General features: G+C 44.9%; 1 protein-coding gene across 3 annotated transcripts in view; it reads left to right on the top strand.

The window, feature by feature from the left end:
* The window catches only part of LOC306940377 (MAM domain-containing glycosylphosphatidylinositol anchor protein 2), a 388778-nt gene that overhangs the window by 96840 nt on the left and 273359 nt on the right, over positions 1 to 18579 (top strand). The window lies entirely within an intron of this gene.

Here is an 18579-nt window from a genome sequence, read left to right as displayed (position 1 = left end):
CCCTCTGAGCACAGGGCTGGATGTCGTCCTGGCCCTCTGAGCACAGGGCTGGATGTCGTCCTCTGAGCACAGGGCTGGATGTCGTCCTGGCCCTCTGAGCACAGGGCTGGATGTCGTCCTGGCCCTCTGAGCACAGGGCTGGATGTCGTCCTGGCCCTCTGAGCACAGGGCTGGATGTCGTCCTGGCCCTCTGAGCACAGGGCTGGATGTCGTCCTGGCCCTCTGAGCACAGGGCTGGATGTCGTCCTCTGAGCACAGGGCTGGATGTCGTCAATCGGGTGGAAACCTCATATCTCTAAAACTGTTAGCTTTCAGGATTCAGGATTCAGATTTTTTTTAAAGTGGCAAAAGTAGTAGATCCACAAGCGTTTCGAGCTTGTGGATCTACTACTTTTGATTTGAGGATTTTTTACTTTACTGATTATTTTAAATGTTCTGTACTTTTGTTTCAACTTTGCACTGAAAATCCTGAAATCTTTGCACATCTCTCTGCTAGTACACCAGATGTTGTTGTTGTCAATGAAGGGAACAGATCAGTTTCCATTCTTGAAGTGGCCTGCACCTTTGATTCTAGCTTAGCCTTTATGACCTCCAGACCATCACAGAGCTAGGCTATACAGTAGGTGCATTCTACTTGTGTTCATTTTTGGCAGCCTAGGACATGCACATAGGTTGTAAGAGGCTTCCAACAACTTTTGGATGCCAAAAAAGCAGCTAAACGTCGTGCAATGTCTTCTACTATCGGCAGCTGCCAAATATGGCGAAGACGCTGTTCCTTCTACCCCTGAAGGGTGTGTGTGGGTATTTGTCCAAGATTTGCTGACTGCATTCTGTACAGCACCTTGTAAATATCTGTGTCCTTGTATTGTATCTCTATGTGGACATAAATGATCTTTTTTGCCAGCCAAGTCTATGGACTTGAATGTTTGTTTAGGGCAGTTATGAGATCCATGATTCACCCGATAGAGACTATTATCATCCAGCAGCAAAATAAATAAATAAATATAACACCACCAGCGAAAAAAATAAAAATAAAGTACTGTAGCGTAGCGTTACTAGATGAGCGTAAGCAATTACAGCAAAGCATGCAGTATAGAGAATGAAGCCAAGTTACGTGATCCACTGGCAAATGAGTAAATATACATAAGCAATTACCAGTGACACAAAATACTGCACATAGTGCGTGCGTGCGTGCGTGGATGCGTGCGTGCGTGCGTGCTCACGCGCTGACTATATAGTGTAGCTGTGCAACACAAGTCAACCATGCATCCAGTAATTGGTACCATGAGATACTAGTACCATGTTAACAGTTAAGGTATTTTCTTTTAATAGCATGATAAATTTAAACAGTGCGGCCTCGTAAAGGCCTCCGTGTTTATTCCCCATATTACTGTGGAGGCATAAGGTGGGTATTGAGCTGCTAGACCAGCCCATATGGTCCAAGGTCGTGTACAGTGATTCAACTGTGTGTGTGGTTTTACTAGTCCACCCCTCCAATCTGGAAATGTTTTATGCCATGGACCCCCAGAAGAGAACATTTGTGCTAAACTAGACAGGTTCACGTGCCTTTGGCGCACTCACATCTAGCGGCACGCATAACAAAATATATTTATTAAAAAAAACGCTTCCCGTTATGCACCTGTAACCCAACATGCCTTGCTTGCACTGCGTCAACACGGGTGCCACATGATCGGCCGTAGCCAATCGGAAGAAGGAAACACAGGTGGTGCAAGGAGTCTACGTTGGTGGCAGAGCACAGATCCATGTCACGCGAGGGGCGTGGAGGCCCGCGGAGCGCCGCCACGTGTGGAGATGGTAGAATGCAAACAGGAAGCCGGTGACGTATGAGGACCAGAAAGCAGATCTGGGATCGTCAGTTTCGCCTACATGTATGTCACGGTCTGTGACTTGGCGATCTGAACTGGCGCACATTTTTGTGCACTTCCGCCTGTCTCAAATGTATACGTAGATACATTCAAAAATGTATTTTTTTATTTGTTTGTATATATATATTTTATATATAAGTAGTTGATGTACGTCATCTGCTATTTTTGAATAGCCAACGTAGCCTATAAACTATGGATGAAGTGGTTACAATGAGTGTGACCAGACCCCACTTTGAGAACCGATGCTGTAGTGTAGCCAATGCCTTAACTTTGCTGCAGGAACAAATGTGGTTATTTATTTATCAACTCTGGAATTGTGTAACTGTGTGTGTGTGTGTGTGTGTGTGTGTGTGTGTGTGTGTGTGTGTGTGTGTGTGTGTGTGTGTGTGTGTGTGTGTGTGTGTGTGTGTGTGTGTGCGCGTGCCTTGTGTGCTCACTTACCCCTGCACTCATGTAATTGTACCTGTCCATTGTCCGGCCATTGCTTACAGGGCCGATCAATAACTTGTTCCATATTGCAGGCAGCTTTCTTTCCCTTCTTAGAATTAGAACAATGCTCTAATAACACTTTAGAGCCTGCCTCTGTTGCTGAGATGTGGTTGAAAGAAGAAAATAAGTGAATTGGTTTTTCAAATAAATTGCCCCTTTCTTAACGTGTTGTTTAGCACCAGTGGGTCGGTCTCATTTTCTCTCTAAAGTGCTGTGCCGTTTCTATAGACCTTCTATCACGACTGAAGAATAAGAACTATGTTTAAAAATGATTTATTTTCAGGAGGGACAGGACGTTTGGTTAACGAGAGGAGCATGGATCGATTTAGTGTCAGTTCCAAGGTGTTATGATATTATAAATCGTTATGAAGTGTGGAAAAAGTATGAAATGGGGTTAACGTTGTTTAAACCATTCCTCGTTTTGGCTTGGGAGCCCCTGGAACCTGCCTCAAGGACACCATGGGGTTCCCCCCAGACCCGACTTTGAGAATCACTGACTTGGTTCTCAAAACTTTTAAGGTCGTGACCCCCCCAAATGAATCAGACTGGAGACTGGATTACCAGCCAAGGTGCCTGGACCGCTGAGCCACGGCCCAGGCCTCTTTCTCTCTTTATCTCTCTCTCTCTCTCTCTCTCTCTCTCTCTCTCCCCCCTCTTTTTTGTGTCATCTGGTTCATGTGGGTTTCCAGTTTGGGAACAACTTAAGAGTACAACCATATAATGGTGCAAGAGACACAGAAACTGCTTGGCATCCTCTCTGAATGCGACCCACATGGGGCTTGGCAGCAAGGCAGTGAAAAATGGAAAAAAGGACTGTTTTCAGCACCATGGACAGTGGCACACAATAGTGCATACTAATCTGAACAAAATAGCATCTACAGTATAGAAAATCATTTTAGAGGCTTAGAAGCTTGAGCCTTACACAAACGGTTATACAATTAATAACTATGTGTTCTTTTTTATAAAGCTACCATCCAGGACTTATTTTAAATACGTTATTTTACTCAATACCCCAGTATATACAACTAGTACATCTGTATGTTAGAGTGTGATAATACAATATAACTCAATGGGTGGAGGTCTCCCTGCTCTTCTGTTGAGAAACGTAGACCCTGGTTATCTGAATCAGACTGGATACTAGATGCACTGCCATCTTTATTGTAGTTTGGACATTGTTCTCTGCCAGAAGAGGGAGACAACGGACACTTCACCCATTTTCAACTTGTATTTTATAATTGGGAGACGATGCGAGCGAGTGCTGCGCTGTAAGGAATGTTTGGCCTTTTCAGAAGTATTCAAAATGTATATTTTTGCAAAAATATTGCAGATTTACACGCTCGCAGAGCTGCACAAAGTGACGCGCTGTGATCTTGTGAATTTCCTATTTTTGAATAGCCAACATATAAATGGTTATACCCTGGAACCACCCCCATGGCCTTCTGGGGCCCCACTTTGAGAACCAATGTTGTAAATCAAATAAAACCAAAACATCTAATGGCGACTTTTCAAGATGGCGGCAAGCTAGACGGACGTGTGTCTCTCAACTCCGCAGCTTGTTACAAATTATTTAACAAAAAAAACAGACTAATGGAAAAGTGAGCAGTTTTATTTAAGCAACCTGATGATGAATAACAAAAGAATGCCCAAACGAGGTGGCAAAAACCAAGCCAAGTTGAGCTTTGGTTCTGCTGGGTCCAAGGAAAGCGGGGAAGCTAATGCTAGCAACATGGCTGGGGCTGAGAGCTCGGGAGCTGAGGGGGAAGACACGGGCCGTCGCTCAGAGAGTGCAAGTTGCTCTATTCTCGAGGCTATCAAGGAGATGAAATCCGAATTCTCACAAAAGTTAGATTCAGTCATGTCGGCGATTGAAGGTATGAAGAAAGAGGTCGGAGATTGCAAAGAACGAGTCAAGGGTGCGGAGACTCGCATCTCTGGCACTGAGGACATTGTTGCTAGCTTACAGGCTAAGGTCCAGGACCTGGAAAAGAAGTACAAGCAAATGGAGCTAAAGGTTCTGAGCGGAGAAACAAGGTCCAGAAGATCCAATGTGAGATTGGTAAATTTGCCAGAGAAGACAGAGGGTTCTGATGCTTGTGACTTTCTCGAGCAGTGGCTGGTAAAAACATTGGACTTAACGTCGAAGCTAACCATTGAAGTGGCCCACAGGATTGGGCCGAGAAGAGAAGACAACGCTCCTCCGAGGACTCTCATCATGAAATTCCTGGACAATAGAGACAAGGTGAAGGTGATGAGGGCTGCTCGAACCAAGGGCCAAATCAAGCACGGGGATACATCTATAAAACTTTATCCCGATTTAACCGATGAGGTGCGCAAGCAGCAAAAAGTTTTTGACTCTGTCCGACAAAAACTTCGAGAGATCCCTGGGCTACGTCAAGGAATAATGTTTCCAGCTAGGTTATTGGTGACATATAAAAACAAAACTCAGTCCTTTGACAAACCAGCGGACGTGGATGACTTTATTCGACGAATAAAAGACGTGTCTGGAGCAGTCAGCAGTGGAGCCGCGGAGAAGTGAGGAGGTGAGGTAGGCTGGCTAGCTAGCTAGCCCGAGGCAGCTAAACCAACACGGGGCACAGAACTTTTTATATATCCCTTTAATGTATTTTTTTCTATACAGTAAACCGTGATATAATTTTGATATGTTCAGATCATAGTTGTGCTCGGCACGCGATATTATTTTATACTGAGTTGTACTCTGAATGACGTTAAATGTTTTGGTTTTAGTGTCTCGATTTGTTTTGAATGATATGCTAGCTTGTTGTTATCTTGGAGCTACTGTTAGCTGAAGGCTAATATGTTGGGGGCCGTGGGGGTTCTTTTTTTCTCCCCGTCTTTGTTTATGGTTCAGGCTGATGTTGTTTTTTGGTTGGGGAAGCTTTATATTATTATTATCCTATAACTAGATCGTGTGGTTTGTACTTATTATAGTAATTGGGGATAAATGATGACACTATAGTACCGTGTCTCGGCACGGGACTCAATTTCCCATGATGCATCTGGGTCCCGGTTTTGTATTTCAGTTCCGGATCATTGTACAGACCTAAGGGTCATCTTAATTTTGAGGGAGCACCACTGCTGGTACCCTCCGGTACTACACCCGGATTTATAGTATAGCATTTTGTGTAGTGTCCCCTGCCACAGGGCTTTCATGGCACAACTTTGAAGGGATAGATTGCAGAATAGTGTACTCTTTTGGTACACATTTATATTTCGTTTTACATTAAATACACAATCTAAATTTAAAAGAAGGCAATGGGTGGGGGGGGGGGGGATTTAATAAAACCAGGAAAACTATGTTTTTGGATAGTTCACTACTAAGGGTTGTGTGTGCACATGTATGTATATGCATGCATGTGCGTGTATGTGCATGTGTATATACAGTATTATTATACAAAAAATAATTTATTAAAAAATAAAGTATAATTATATTATATATTTAAAAAAAAAAAAAGAGAGATGGGGGAAGGGAAAAGATTAAACATCGGTTGTAAAAAAAAATATTTTATTTTTTTTATTTATTTTTTATTTTCTGCTCAAGGTCTAATACTATGGTTTAAATTCTGTTTTCACTTATATTGGGGGAGGGAGAGTTTATCACGAGGCGAATGGTGATGCTGGGTCATTCCTCACATTGTGTGGAGTGGTCTTTAACCTTTTTGAAGTGGGAAGCAGGGGGGGGGGGGCAAGCCTACTCGATGGGCTCAGGGGTTTTGGGGTTTTTGTTTTTCAGGCTCACTGTCGCAGCCTTTGTTTTCATGTTATGTGTTTATTTGTTTGTTGAAGGCACTGCTCTAAATTCAGGTTCAGAAAAGTCATTTGAGATATGTGATTATGGCTAGAGAATTGGAGGTTAAATTCACTTCATGGAATTGTAGGGGTTTACAAAAAATCAAAAAGGTTAAGCAGGTGATGGGAAGGTTAAAAGATATCCACTCGAGTATTGTCTTTCTCCAGGAAACGCATTTGATACTGAATGAGGATATTAGGATTAGGAAAAGATGGCGAGGGGAGGTGTTTTCAGCACCTTTCACTTCCCAGGCTAGGGGGGTCATGACTCTTATACACAAATCTATCCCATTTAATGTTACTAAGGTAATTGCAGATAAAATGGGGCGATATTTGATAATTCAAGGTAATCTTTTTGCAGAGTGTCTTATTTTGGTAAATATCTACGCACCGAACAATGATGACCCAAAGTTTTTCAGTAACTTATTTATATTATTGACATCTCTTGGGGGTCATTATCTGATAGCGGGGGACTGGAATGTGACCCCTAATCCTACTGAAGATAGATCTACTCATTCAGACAAAACTCACTCTAAAAGTAGGGAAGTTATTCACCAGTTTTCCAAAGACTTAAATCTTAGAGACATATGGAGAGATAGAAACCCTGGTGTATCTGCATACTCATGCTATTCTAGTACATACAAAACGTACAGTAGAATTGATTTATTTCTGGTTTCTGCAAGTCTTGTAAATAGAGTTAAGGACTGTGTGTATGATAGTATCCTAATTTCAGATCATGCTCCTAATAGTTTGATTTATGTAGACCCAGGTCGGATGCGGGACCCCCCTAAGTGGAGGTTTGAGCAGAGATGGCTCCAGGACCCTGAGCTGATAACTTTTTTGGAAGAACAAATAGACACCTATTTTGCTACAAATACGGATGAAACATCGGCAACTATAAGGTGGGAAGCATTTAAGGCTTTTATTAGGGGACAGATTATAAATTTTACGAGCTCCAAAACAAAGAAAAACAAACAAAAAGTTATATTACTGGAATCAAAAATTAAAGCTATGGAAGGTTCTTACTTTAAGAAGCCTTGTCCTAAATTACATCAGGAAATATTATTATTACGTGCACAATATAATGAAATATCCGCTTCCAAAGCAGCAGCTAATTTGTTAAAGCTCAAACAAACTATCTTTGACCAGGGTGAGAAGTCTGGCAGGGTTCTAGCCTGGCGCATTAAACAAATGCAAACTGAAAGAGCAATCAACATGTTAAAAAATGATGTTGGGGAGACGATAGAAGACCCTATCCAAATTTGCGAGGCATTTAGAGATTATTATGGTAAATTATATAGCTCCGAGACAAATCAAGAAGATGTAGTTGAGAGCTCCTTTTTGGATGGAATTAATATTCCTAAAATTCGAGAGGAAGACAGTAAAAAGCTGGGGGCAGATGTGAGTATTGGTGAGATTTTGGAGGCAATGAGTAATATGAAGTCTGGAAAAGCTGCAGGGCCTGATGGTCTGCCGATACACATTATTATCCTATGTGTATTCGCTGTCGGGGCAGAAACCACATATCTCCATATTGTACCTTTTTTTTTGTTTTTGTAAATGAACGCCATACATGATCACATTACAGCATCACAACAAAAGCATTGAAAGTAGCTTATCGACAAGCCTTCCGAGCTTGTGGATCTGCTATACTAGTAACTATACTATACTATATATACTATACTACTATACTATATATACTATACTAGTAACTCCCCATTACTGCAGACTCACTCCCAATCTTCCACCGTAGTCTGAAGACTCACCTCTCCAGACTCCACCTTAACCCGGCCGTAGCACTTGCCCTAGCCTCGACGACCTTGCAGGTGTATGCAGAGGCTAAAATATGTCGTTTTAGATAGCATGTTATGTAGACGGATTTCATTCTGTCATTATTGATCTGACATGGTATTACCTTGTGTTGTTCTTGCTTTACTGTAAATTGCTCTGGATTAAGAGCGTCTGCTAAATGCCTAAATTGTATTATTTTGGACATATGAGGTTTGTTTGTGCCCGGCAGAGATACTCTCTCTCTCTCTCTCTCTCTCTCTCTCTCTCTCTCTCTCATCCCTTTCTTTCCCTTGCTCATATCGGGTCGGTCCATTCTTCGGTGCGGGGAGGGGCAGGGAGGGGGGACGACGACGACATGATTAGCAGTCCTCGGGGGTTGTTCTCGGGACATTAAGCCGGCAACGCGGACTGAAAGCCCAGCTGTTTGTGGCTTCAGTCCACAGTCATTTGTTTGTCAAATTTAGACAGTTCTCTCCCTGCGTGCCAAGAGCTCCCCCTCTGCCACGTCCAACACTCCGGGACTCCGGTGACAAGGCTAGCTTTTAGCCAAATCCAATTTAAATCTCTATTGGCCGCCAGTTGGATGAAGCTGTTTCTCCCGCGACCCCCACCCCCCTACACACACACACACACACACACACACACACACACACACACACACACACACACACACACACACACACACACACACACACACACACACTCACACTCTCTCCGCAGGCACTCCACCGGGAGATGGCCGCTCAATAGTGCACGCTCCATACACACACACACACACACACACACACACACACACACACACACACACACACACACACACACACACACACACACAGCTGACAGAACGTGCACTGCAGTGCACACTCAGTCAATACACACACACAGCTGACAGAACGTGCACTGCAGTACACAATACACACACAGCTGACAGAACGTGCACTGCAGTGCATGCTCATTGCTCAATACACACACACACACACACAGCTGACAGAATGTCAGGGGTCACTAGTTTTCTACATTTTAAAGAATATTTACTGTAAACTTTTAAACTAAATAATTTCATCAACTAAAAGCAGCCACATGCATAGATTGCACACATGAGTGAAATGTGTGCATGTTGAAAATAGACACTGAAATCTATCTATCTGTCTGTCTGTCTGTCTGTCTGTCTGTCTGTCTGTCTGTCTGTCTGTCTGTCTGTCTGTCTGTCTGTCTGTCTGTCTGTCTGTCTGTCTGTCCTAACTCTTCTTGTTATTGCCATGTTGAAAGCACTCGCATAAAGTCCTGTCACTTTCTCTGTATCTATCTCTGTCTGTCAATTTCTATTTATCTGTCTCTGTCCTCTCCGTCTCTCTCTCTCTCTTTCTCTCTCTCTCTCTCTCTGCATTAAAGGGGAATGGTGTCACCTGCTTCTGAAACAGAAGCACATCTGGGACTCCTGTTCCCTGCCTCTGGCCGCTCTGCTTCCTGTTTTATCTTAACACTGACAGTGCGTGTGTGCGTGCGTGCGTGTGTGCGAGCAGAAAGACAGTGAGTGCGAGAAGACAGTGAGTGGGTGAGAGAGAATATATTATGCTTGCAATAGAGTGAGGTGGGTGAAAGAGACTGTGTGTGTGTGTGTGTGTGTGTGTGTGTGTGTGTGTGTGTGTGTGTGTGTGTGTGTGTGTGTGTGTGTGTGTGTGTGTGTGTGTGTGTGTGTGTGTGTGTGTGTGTGTGTATTCTAAGATAGCATCTTAAATAAAAGTTGTGAAAATGTGGTAGCGTGTTGTGACTTTTTAGGTTTTTTTTAAGTTTTAATACAAATAGTTCCAATGGCATCTAAATGTAAGGTTGTAAGTATATGCTCATCGGTGTCGCGAGGATGCAGAGGGTGGAAAAACATCTCCCCCCAAGGGGTACCTGGGCCAGAATAGTTTGGGAACCACTGCTGTAAAACCCCAAACTGTCCTGGGGACTTGTTTCCATTGTGGTCCTGTGTATTGAATTCATCAACAGAGCATACCTGCCATCAAGTACAAACGGCTATATACAGAGGAGAAAAGGAGGAAAGCTCTCATTTCAAGGCATTGCGAGCTTGTAGATTGCTTGGCTATTTTGAAAGCTTGTAGATTGCTTGGCTATTTTGAAAGCTTGTAGATTGCTTGGCTATTTTGAAAACTCGTAGATTGTTTGGCTATTTTGCGAGCTCGTAGATTGCTATATTTTGTGTGCTGCAGTGCACTGCTATTTCCGCTATGAATACAGTCTTAAAACGTTGACTTGGCCATTGGTGTGCTTTGGGTTTGAACGTTTTTGAGGCCCCTCCTATGCACAGCTTTGTGTGTATAGCTGTGTTTGTAGCACGGGATGTGATGATCTGATTGGCTGATATACAGTATGATGATGTATGATTAAGAGCGCTAGCCCCTCCTATGCCCAGCTTTGTGTGTTTGTGTGAATCATAGCAATGATTTGATTGGCTGAGCACCCCCTAGCAATGACGTAAAATAGACACTATGCCTATTTGCTCAGACACTATGACGTAAAATTCTCCATTCATTGTCAATGGAAATTTAAAGTTTGTTTAAGACGAAGTTTGTGGACGGTAACCAAAGGCTGGATATAGGAAAGGATGGCGCCCCTCAAAACGTGAGGACGGAAAAGTGAGGACGCAAATTGTGATTGCTCGGAATGAGATGATGTATGATGATAAGAGCACCCCTCACTTCACACAAGTGTGATTTTTGTAAAAAGAAAATATATATATATTACCACCAACTGATGTGCAATAGCAATGAGCAGGACCTCACTGACTCTCACCAAAGGCTACGCTGCAGCCCTCTGCTATAGCTTCTCATAACCAAAGGCTACGCTGCAGCCCTCTGCTATAGCTTCTCATAACCAAAGGCTACGCTGCAGCCCTCTGCTATAGCTTCTCATAACACCACAGGCTACGCTGCAGCCCTCTGCTATAGCTTCTCATAACACCACAGGCTACGCTGCAGCCCTCTGCTATAGCTTCTCATAACCAAAGGCTACGCTGCAGCCCTCTGCTATAGCTTCTCATAACCAAAGGCTACGCTGCAGCCCTCTGCTATAGCTTCTCATAACCAAAGGCTACGCTGCAGCCCTCTGCTATAGCTTCTCATAACCAAAGGCTACGCTGCAGCCCTCTGCTATAGCTTCTCATAACACCAAAGGCTACGCTGCAGCCCTCTGCTATAGCTTCTCATAACCAAAGGCTACGCTGCAGCCTCTGCTATAGCTTCTCATAACCAAAGGCTACGCTGCAGCCTCTGCTATAGCTTCTCATAACACCACAGGCTACGCTGCTGCCCTCTGCTATAGCTTCTCATAACACCAAAGGCTACGCTGCAGCCCTCTGCTATAGCTTCTCATAACCAAAGGCTACGCTGCAGCCCTCTGCTATAGCTTCTCATAACCAAAGGCTACGCTGCAGCCCTCTGCTATAGCTTCTCATAACACCAAAGGCTACGCTGCAGCCCTCTGCTATAGCTTCTCATAACACCAAAGGCTACGCTGCAGCCCTCTGCTATAGCTTCTCATAACCAAAGGCTACGCTGCAGCCCTCTGCTATAGCTTCTCATAACCAAAGGCTACGCTGCAGCCCTCTGCTATAGCTTCTCATAACCAAAGGCTACGCTGCAGCCCTCTGCTATAGCTTCTCATAACACCACAGGCTACGCTGCTGCCCTCTGCTATAGCTTCTCATAACACCAAAGGCTACGCTGCAGCCCTCTGCTATAGCTTCTCATAACACCAAAGGCTACGCTGCAGCCCTCTGCTATAGCTTCTCATAACACCAAAGGCTACGCTGCAGTCCTCTGCTATAACTTCTCATAATCATTTATATGCACACACACCACGCTCACACTACAAGCCATGATTACAGACCATGGGTAGCTTATGGTCTCTGTCAGGTGTAGAAACCTCATATGTCCAAAACTGTTACTTTTCAGGATTAAAATTCAAATATGGCAAAAGTAGCAGATCCACAACAAGTTCGAGCCGCGTTTCGAGCTGGTGGATGTGCTACTTTTGATGCTTTTGTGTGCCGCTGTAGTACAATGGGTTTTCAACCAGTGGTCGTTGAGGTTCAGGTGGTCCCCAGCTAAATGATGGACAGTTGGTAACCAAATGGACCCTGTAGTGTAGATGATGTAAACTCTTGAGAGTGTAAAATGAAACCAAATGGACACGTAATGGTCCATTTGGTTTCATTTTACGCTTGCAAGAGTTGAAGTGTTGTCTGCATCTGCATGTCTGCACATCTGCATTATACTTAATTTACAATAAATGTACACAATAGAGATAGAACGTTTGCCTGTTATCTGTCCTATGGTAGGATATACCACATCAATGCAACATGGAATTATGGACAAAATCTTAACCTTAACGACAGAACAATATTCTAAGTCTTGGGTCTGCGAGGCTCAATCTCATCAAATGGTGGTCCGTGGCTCAAATGCCAGATCAATAATGGACCTTGGTATGAAAAGGGTTGAAAACCACTGCTGTACCCATTCAGGACGGGAACCCCTTTTGGTGTTTTAAGCATCATGTTTTACTTTCTACTGAAAAATAGCAGATCTACAAGCTCATAGCGCGGCACTATACGAGCTTGTAGATCTGCTATTTTTGAAAAATCGTGAAAATGTGTCACAAATCTTTGAATATATATTCTTTCGGAGCGACATTTTTAACTCAAATCCTTGCTTCTGGGTGTGTGTGTGAGGGTGGGGGGGTCCCTGGAACAACATATTTTCATATGGGGCTCAGCGTCCGATTACATATCATGTTTGGGGTCCTTGACATGAAATAGTTTGAAAACCACTGATATGTTTCTATATCAGTGGTTTTTGCAGGTATGCAGGTTTTTCAGACAACTGTCATGATTTTAGAAGACATTTAGTAGAATCTGTTCTCGGGTCTCAATGGGTTAACCTTTGGAGATAAGAGGTTTCTGCCCCGGCGGGCCGTGGAGATAAGAGGTTTCTGCCCCGGCGGGCCGTGGAGTTAAGAGGTTTCTTCCCCGGCGGGCCGTGGAGTTAAGAGGTTTCTTCCCCGGCGGGCCGTGGAGATAAGAGGTTTCTGCCCCGGCGGGCCGTGGAGATGAGAGGTTTCTGCCCCGGCGGGCCGTGGAGTTAAGAGGTTTCTTCCCCGGCGGGCCGTGGAGATAAGAGGTTTCTGCCCCGGCGGGCCGTGGAGATAAGAGGTTTCTTCCCCGGCGGGCCGTGGAGATAAGAGGTTTCTGCCCCGGCGGGCCGTGGAGTTAAGAGGTTTCTTCCCCGGCGGGCCGTGGAGATAAGAGGTTTCTGCCCCGGCGGGCCGTGGAGATAAGAGGTTTCTGCCCCGGCGGGCCGTGGAGTTAAGAGGTTTCTGCCCCGACGGGCCGTGGAGATAAGAGGTTTCTGCCCCGGCGGGCCGTGGAGATAAGAGGTTTCTGCCCCGGCGGGCCGTGGAGTTAAGAGGTTTCTTCCCCGACGGGCCGTGGAGATAAGAGGTTTCTGCCCCGGCGGGCCGTGGAGATAAGAGGTTTCTGCCCCGGCGGGCCGTGGAGTTAAGAGGTTTCTGCCCCGGCGGGCCGTGGAGTTAAGAGGTTTCTGCCCCGACGGGCCGTGGAGTTAAGAGGTTTCTGCCCCGGCGGGCCGACGACATATTTAAAATGCTAATGAAAGCGACCCGTGGTGCGGTGGCGGTGGCGGTGCGTCACCCCGCTGTTTACCTGAAATATTCCGAAGCATGCGGCTGTCAGCGCCTTGCCCCCCTGCCAGCGCATCTCTCACCTCCGGCTCGTCATCGCCATGACAACTCACTTCCTGCCAGCCCCCCCGGCCCTCCCCCTTCCCCCCACCCCCCCTTCCCTCCAGCGCAGCATGTCGCCCGGCTTCAGAATGCGTCATTACAGTGATGACAGATCCCTGTCACACAGTGCACCGTATATTATGTTTATGAGTGCCTTGCTTTTTTGAGGGCCTCCGATGCATGGCTTTTTGAAGATTACGTCATGTGGCAGTCGGGTCTATGGGGTTTTTAATGTAGGTTTAGGGAGCACCCATGGTGTGTTTATGGGGTCTATTGGGTCTATGGGGTTTTTAATGTAGGTTTAGGGAGCACCCATGGTGTGTTTATGGGGTCTATTGGGTCTATGGGGTTTTTAATGTAGGTTTAGGGAGCACCCATGGTGTGCATCGTTTGGTCTATGGGGTTTTTAATGTTGGTTTAGGGAGCACCCATGGTGTGCATCGTTTGGTCTATGGGTTTTTTAATGTTGGTTTAGGGAGCACCCATGGTGTGCATCGTTTGCCAACCAGGTCTATGGACTGTGAGGATATTGCCATGTTTGTTTAGAGAACTTACGATTCACGTCATAAGGGAATCATTTGCCAACCAAGTCTATGGAATTTACTGTTTGTTTAGGGCACTACATTATGACGTAAGACAAGTGGTCATGTGGCCGATATAAACCCAGTGGGCGCCCCTCACTTCACACAAGGGGGGGGGTTCAGTTCAGGAACACTCATATGTGGTTTTAACCATTTCTTCAACAAATGGAATACAGTTCAGCTTGGCGACAATGGCGACGCCCTTTAAGATGTTGCTTAAATCTGTGCTAAGCAGCATGCTAAGCAAAAATCTTGAATGTTAAACAACTTAACATTAAAGCCCATAGCACATTGGATTCGGTTTAGACTCTTTAGAGCCATGCACGCATGCATTTCAGTTTACTTTAAAGCCATCAGCCATGCACGGCTTTGCACGCATGCATTTCTGTTTAAACGTTTGAGTGATGCAAGACCTGGCCAAGTGGGTGTGGTATTATGGAACCCTCACGGCCCACCAGTGGTCCCCAGCCCACAGGTTTGAGAATAACTGCTAGATTTTGTCAATACAATGTTGTATTATTCATTCAAATAAGTCCCGTATTTGTAGCTTTTTAGTGTGCAGAGCTATGGATGATTGTGTGCGTGTGCATGTGCGTGTGTGTGCGTGCGTGCGTGCCTGCGAGCGCCACGGAGTGTGTGTCTGCGGCACTCGGCGGGTCGTATTAGCAACACAAGTAAGAGAGGGCCATTAATTAGCTGGGTGTTTGGCCCAGACCGATAGCACGCCGCACTGATACTGGCTTATTGGGGTAAATGTCATTAGCCCTGTGCTGCGTCTGGCGGCCCCCAGGGCATTGAATCTAGACCTCCTTTGTTTTAAGTGGCAGCCTTGCGTGAAGCTCCCTCACCCCTAAGTCTATTCCTCACTCCTGTATCATCCGCCCCCTTGGAATTCACCATCAGTAGAATTACCCCCTAATGGAGGCAGAGAGAGAGAGGGAAATAGAGGGAGAGGGAGAGATTTGTTGTCCAGATGAGCCCAATCTATACTTTGTCTGCAATGGTGTCATGTGGCGAAAGTAGCCGGTGTTCAAGCTCAAGCCGCATCGCGTCCACGTGCCGTTTTTGAGCTTGTACATCTGCCGCAACACAGAACCGTCATACGATGGAGCAGCCGACTCTATAGTCTTTCCAAGTAGTTACCATCAATCTCTTTCCTCATCGCTCTGTGTGGCGTTTAGGCTACCTGGGTGCGCCCACCGAAGGGCCAGTTTAGCTAACGAGCCGAAGGAAGGATGAGTGAGGCTGACAATATGGTCGGTCGCACAGCGTGACTGTTAGCAAAAGAAAAAGTGGCGAGGGCCTGGCATCACGCTGCTGGGTCTGTGTCCACTGAAGAAGGGCCACGGGCCAGTCAGGTGCCTTTGACACGTAATTAAAGTAGACTAATCCAGTGGTTTGCAAACTTCTTCATGTCAAGGACCCCCAAATTGAGACAATTGACCCCCCGTTTGAAAAAAATGTGCCAGGGGGACCCCAGAAGAGAAGATTTTTACGACTCTAGCAGTGATTCTTCTTAATGTCAAGGACCCCCAGTTTAACATGCATTAGGCTACGGGCCCCCATTTAATGGCATTTATTTCTCGGGGACCCTGCAATTTATATCGTAAAATCAATATTAATTTGACTCTGAGAGTGTACAAATGTAACCTTGATTACATTTGTACACTATCTGAGTTGGCAGGTTCTGGCTGGGCAGAAAGCACAATGACTTACAAAAAAAAGAAGAATGAATAAAAAAAGGAAAAGAAACAGCTCACACAGAGCACTTGGGCTCCGGTTGAAAAGTTATGTTCATTGCAACCCCACAAGTGTCTGTGGAACCCAGACACCGGAGGGGTGTAAGACGTGTACATTTTGCAGAGTGAAAGAACATTTCGCTTTTCGGTACCCGTGGCGTTCTCAGAAAAATAAGAAAAAGAAAAAAATAATGTTTATTTGTTTGCGATGTTTGGCCTCCAAGCAGACAGCAGTAATTTGTGTAATTACGTTCAATAATGAAGTGTGGCACTTGCATTTCAGTGGAGACACACAGCGTAAGAATCCTCTTACACAGTCAAGTGTTAATTTATCCATTTGTAACTCTGAGAGTGTAGCTACACATTGGCCCATTTTGGTTGCATTTGTACACTCTCAGAAATAATACACTATGTAACTTTTTTGACCAATCTGTACCGTGTACTGTACTGTACTGTACTGTACTGTACTGTACTGTACTGTACTGTACTGTACTGTACTGTACTGTGCTTGTATTTTGTCTCCCCGCTGATGATTTGACCTTGTGTATACCGTTATCACTCTCTCTCTCTCTCTCTCTCTCTCTCTCTCTCTCTCTCTCTCCTGTTCACTGTCTCATTATTAACTCACCCCCAACCCCTCGCTAATCACACACGTTGAAGTGGAGGTAAACGCCGATTAGACGAGCTATCATGGCAGCGAGTCGCTTGTTGTCACGGTTCAGTGGACCGGCTCGGGTTGCTGCTTGTCTATCTGACTGAAGCGAGCAGTTCTGTTCACTTAGATATGTTAGTTCTCAAACGTTTTTTGTGTGTCAAGGACCCCCGAATTGATTTTCGGCCCCCGATCTCAAAAGAGTTTGTTGTTGTTGAGAAGAAAGAAAAGAAGAACTTTGAGAAGCAATGCCTTAGAATGGCTTGTACCCCGTGGTGCCTCCTATAGCTGTCTCTAATATCTCTGTTTCGTACGTGTGTGCGTGCGTGCAGTTACAGCAGTTTATAATGAAACAGACAGACTTTGTCGTCGAGAGAGAGAGGGAGAGAGAGAAAGACGCAAGAGAGAGAGAGAGAGATTGAGAAGGACGGGAAATAAAGTGAAGACAATAACAGAAAGAAACCAAACAAGTGAAATTGCTGACTTTGCAGCCCTGGCATCACTTGTTATTTAGTCGACAGAGCATTCGTTTGAATTGCAATGTCTAGTGCGCCGGGCAGCAAATTGAGTTGCGGTTCATTCCGCCATGATATTCCTTCCGGCTTGAATCACTCGACAAACAGGAACAACACCGTCGATTAGCTGTTTGTGTCCACGCTCCGCTTGTCTCCCTTTTGTTCGGGGGTTCTGGTATATTTTCTTAACTCTTTAATAACTACATTTTAATTGTGTTCAAATGTCCTTTCGGTGCTCTCAAGACGACTGCTGCTTTTTTTCTTTTTTGTGAAGCACTTTTAGTTTGAATTGACTTGTTGTTGAACTGTGCTATACAAAAATAAAACTATAAATAAATACTGTAGTTATTCCAAGCCTCAGGCATTAAAATGACAACTAGCTTGACAAGGTTACTATAGGTTCACATGTGTCAGTGAATCTCAACTTTTTGACACCCAGTTTGACATGTCTTTATTTTCTAAATGCCTGTTTATATTCATGTTTTCTAATGTTTGTTTATATTGCATTGTTTGCAATAAAATTGAGTCGATTTGATATGGACCCGATTTCAAGGGTTCCCAAACTTTTCAGCCCACGACACCTCAATGTAATCCTATTTGAACTGGGGACCTCCACCCCTCAACCACCCCCCACCAATCCACCACCCTGACAAGCACTTGGAATTACTTTGACTCAGTTCCACAGATAATTATTGTGAAAATATGGTGAAAATATTTGCACAATGTTGGAAATGTTTTGGATAATTTGGCCAATTCTCTGGGACCCCAATTTACACTATACAATCCTTTTCATTTAAGTCACAGTCTACAACTGGAATGGAAATGACTGTTCCATTTGTACACTCTCAGAGCATCCTCAAACCCTCAAACATCAATAATGTGGACCCCTGGTGATCCCTGGACCTCAAATTGAGAACCAGTGAAAAAACATGGTGCCTCAGTCAGTGACTCTCTGATGCCATGATTTAAGCTATATGTGTGTGTGTGTGCGTGTGCGTGTGCGTGTGCGTGTGCGCGTGCGTGCGTGCGTGCGTGCGTGCGTGCGTGTTTGTGCGCGTGTCTTCTTGGCTGATCTATAGCGCTGCTCCGTGTGGATTTGCCTCTGCTTCTTGTGGGTAAATCAAAGTTAAAAGCCATTCACTCTGTCAAACACGTCCAAAGTGAAAGCAACGCAATGGGAGCATAAATCTCGTTATCTGTTTATTTATTTGGGTTTTTTCCTCCCCTGGTACCTGGAGGAACGTGTCTGAACTGTGAACATACCGTGCACGGAGGCTCTGTGAGAGAGACATCTCCATCTGTCAAGTTCTGCCA

The sequence above is a fragment of the Electrona antarctica genome, assembly GCF_951216825.1.
Source record: "Electrona antarctica genome assembly, chromosome: 17".
Classification (NCBI taxonomy): domain Eukaryota; kingdom Metazoa; phylum Chordata; class Actinopteri; order Myctophiformes; family Myctophidae; genus Electrona; species Electrona antarctica.
The sequence above is the reverse complement of the archived record's forward strand: the minus strand, read 5'-3'. Positions and strand labels throughout refer to the sequence as shown.